General features: G+C 43.0%; 1 pseudogene; it reads left to right on the top strand.

Moving 5' to 3' along the window:
- Positions 1-460: 460 nt before the first annotated feature.
- LOC103350629 (U1 small nuclear ribonucleoprotein C-like) lies at positions 461-940 on the top strand (annotated as a pseudogene).
- Positions 941-3954: the final 3014 nt, after the last annotated feature.

Here is a 3954-nt window from a genome sequence, read left to right as displayed (position 1 = left end):
TTTCTGAGGCTTCTGAAGTTCTAACCCTGAGTCATTACAGGATGTCTTGCAGGAGTCATAGAGCAAACCAAATTAAATGCAATTGCTGTCGATAAAAAGACAAATACAGACAAGCACACAGAAGAAAACATAAACCAGCCGCAATATTAAATATCAAATATCATCATTCCTTACATTTCAGTGGGCAGAAGGGAAGAAGAGGAGGGTACAGGAGTGATGGAGGAGATTGAAGAGTAAAGAAGATCCAGATGGTATCTCTGATAAAGCTATGAATTGTACCTGGGACAGATACAGATATAGGTACCATACATAAGATAAATGCCATAGGACGATACAGGTACAGCATATATTCTCATTTTCTGAACTTGATTTGACATTTTAAATATATTTATTTTTATAAATACTAAGTGATAAAATATTTTTCAGGGGGAACAGTGTGGCCAAAGACCTGCAGAGCAACATGTACAAGTTTTACTGTGATTACTGCGATACGTACCTCACCGTGACTCTCCATCTGTGAGAAACACACTGCAGTGGTAGGAAACACAAGGACAATGTGAAAGAATACTATTGGAAATGGATGGCAGAGCAGGCTCAGAGCTTGACTGACAAGATGACAGCTGCATTTCAACCAGGAAAGTTACCTTCTATTCCATTCTCTGTCCCTCCTCCTGCAGGGGCAATGACCCCACACTCTCCCCACCCAGTCTTCTGTGTCCTCCCCACCCTAGTAGGATGCCAGCACTCCATATCGGAGGCCCTCCCATGATTCTGATGATGGGCCCTCCTCCTCCTAGGATGATGCCAGTGAGACCTGCTCCTGGAATGAGGCCACCCATGGGAGACCACATGCCAATGGTGCTGGGATCCCAGTGATGAGACCTCGGTCCACCCCATGATGGTGTCCACTCATCCAGGAATGACTCGGCCAGACAGCTAAGGATAGAGGGGAGGCCTCTTCCTAGCAGCTCTGTATCACTTGTTCCGCTTCACCGGGAGATCCTTGTGCTGCGACTCCGAGTGTCTAATAGCATCACAAAGAAGACTGGCTCCCCCTTCCTATCAAAGAGAGAGTAGTCCTGGAAGAAAGAAGTGGGATTTTTTAAAAGTGTAGTTTTCATTTGTTTTGTGAAATATGAAAATAAAAATTGACAACTCTGTTAGCCTAAAAAAAGGTTCTCTTTTCTCACCCTCTGTGTTATTTCTATATTATAAAGAAATCAAATCTTCCAGTTGTATTTCTCCAGCTCATTCTGTTTTCAGAGTGTCCTCTGTCTATGAGATTCTTTGCCCTGAGCTATAGAGTGAGTCCCTTGGTCACCCTGCCTTTATTTATAAAGGTCTCCTATGCAGGACTATGGTAAACCTAACAGTTGTAGAGCTTTTATTGGTTCAAATAGTAAACAGTGCAGTAATTTTTCACATAAAAGAGATATTTTTCAAAAGCAACATGATTGAACACTGCTAAACATATATATGCTATAGACAGAATTTGGATATAATATGCATGTATGTCAATTTTTAAAACTTCCCAATTAATATCTACAACTAAATTTTATATACATTCATCATTTTTAGGTTAAATTCTAGCCCCCCAAAATAGTATGGGAATGTTATGCACAATTTTATGACTTCTAACAACAATTGATAACTCAAACATGAATTAATTATGGGCCTGAAACACTTTTAGGATAAAGTTATGTCATTCTAGTTCAAAAGGAAGAGGGAAATGAGGAAGCTTCTTGTCCTCTCTTCACCTTATGGATATGAAGCTAGAGGGCTGTCTCCTGAAGATAGGTTCAGATTGGCCTTGCCGAGCTGTGAGAATTCAGGATCATGTGAAGTGTGCTGCTGGCCCATCTAACCTATGACCATTGGGAAGAGACTGGACAAGAGGAACAAGATCAGTGTTCAATCTTACTTGTACAAGGTCTCCATTTTCTCCAAAGAAGGAAAGTCACAAGGATTCTGCAAGAAGGAAGACCGTCCTTCCAGTAAATTCCTAAAAGGAAGCTGCCTCCTTGGTTTTTCATTTTCAGTTGTCCTGTCCCAACTGGAAAATGAATTGCTTATCAAATTCAGCTCCTGAGTTTAATGTGTCATTTTTAGAGGCTTCTGTGACTTTCAAAGTAGTACACTCATCATTATTTCTATGAATTTTAAAAATTAAATATCAAGCCATTTTCTGATCAGAAGGTCATCAGATACCCTTTCCCTGTGAAACAGGGAGTATAAACGTAGAGGACACTATTGGCCTCATGTGGCTGGTTGAGGGTTTTCATTTTCTGAGATTCACAACCCCAGGGAGAGGGGCTGCTTCCTCTCACATCCTATTAGATTTCCAGGGCCTCCCCTTCATTTTCTTAGACCAACAGGTGTCCTTTTGCATTGTAGGAAGGGAGCATTGAAGGTGGAAATTAAGAGGAAGTTTGGTCTTTTCTCCTGCTCTCCACAGTTTACCTAAATCCTGAATGCTATTTCTTTTGAGGCAAACACCAGTGTCTAATGTGAAAAGACTGGGGCCGGTGCCGCGGCTCAATAGGCTAATCCTCTGCCTGCGGTGCCGGCACCCCGAATTCTAGTCCCGGTTGCCACTCTTCCAGGCCAGTTCTCTGCTGTGGCCTGGGAAGGCAGTGGAGGATTGCTCAAGTCCTTGGGCCCTGCACCCGCATGGGAGACCAGGAGAAGCACCTGGCTCCTGGCTTCGGATCAGCACGGTGCACCGGCCACAGCACGCCGGCCACAGTGGCGATTTGTGGGGGTGAACCAATGGAAGGAAGACCTTTCTCTCTGTCTCTCTCTCTCAACGTCCACTCTGCCTGTCAAAGAGTGGGAATAAGAGAGGGAAGAGATGTGCAATTCGGGACATGCTCAAGCTGACTTACCTCAAACGGTAGAGTTAGAAACATACCAGGGGATTCGAATTCAATCCCATCAAGGTGGCATGTACCAATGCCATCTCACTAGTCCACGTGATCAATTTCTGTTCACAATTGATCATAATGATAGGACTAAGAACCAAAGGGATCACATAAACAAGAATAGTGTCTGCAAATACTAGCTGATAGAATCAAAAAGGGAGAGAACGATCCAACATGGGAAGTGAGATACACAGCAGACCCATAGAATGGCAGATGTCCTAAACAGCACTCTGGCCTCATAATCAGCCCTTAAGGCATGCAGATCCAGCTGAAATGCCCATGAGAGTATTTCAGGCATGGAAAGCCAAGACACTCTGGGGGAAAAAAAAAAAACTAAATGAAAGATCTCCACGAGTGAGATCCCAGTGGAAAGAATGGGCCATCAAAGAAGGAGGTACCTTTCTCTGAAGGGAGGAGAGAACTTCCACTTTGACCATGGCCTTGTCTAAATATGATCAGAGTCAGTGAATTCAGGGGGTTTCCATAGCCTTGGCAGCTCATGACAAGAGCCTAGGGTGATTAGTGATGCCATAAACAAGAGTGTCAACTTGTTAAGTCAACAACAGGAGTCACTGTGCACTTACTCCTCATGTAGGATCTTTGTCCTTAATGTGCTGTACATTGAGATTTAATGCTATAACTAGTACTCAAACAGTATTTTTCACTTTATGTTTCTGTGTGGCAGCAAACTGTTGAAATCTTTACTTAATGTATGCTAAACTGATCTTCTGTATATAAAGAGAATCGAAAATGAATCTTGATGTGAATGGAAGAGGAGAGGGAGTGGGAAAGGGGAGGGTTGTGGGTGGGAGGACGTTATGGGGGGGAAGCCATTGTAATCCATAAGCTGTACTTTGGAAATTTATATTCATTAAATAAAAGTTTAAAAAAAAAAGGCTGGGAGCCTCCCTTTCCTATGAGCAAGGTGGTGGTGAGGTTTGGTCGTAGCCAGACTGCCTAAGTAGCTTCTCGTCTTCACTATCAGTCTTCCCTAAATGGATACGAGTTTCAGGCCTATTCACACAGGCTGATA

This window comes from Oryctolagus cuniculus, chromosome 4 (genome assembly GCF_964237555.1).
Source record: "Oryctolagus cuniculus chromosome 4, mOryCun1.1, whole genome shotgun sequence".
Classification (NCBI taxonomy): Eukaryota; Metazoa; Chordata; class Mammalia; order Lagomorpha; family Leporidae; genus Oryctolagus; species Oryctolagus cuniculus.
Note: the sequence above shows the minus strand (reverse complement) of the source record. Positions and strands in the feature narration are given on the sequence as shown.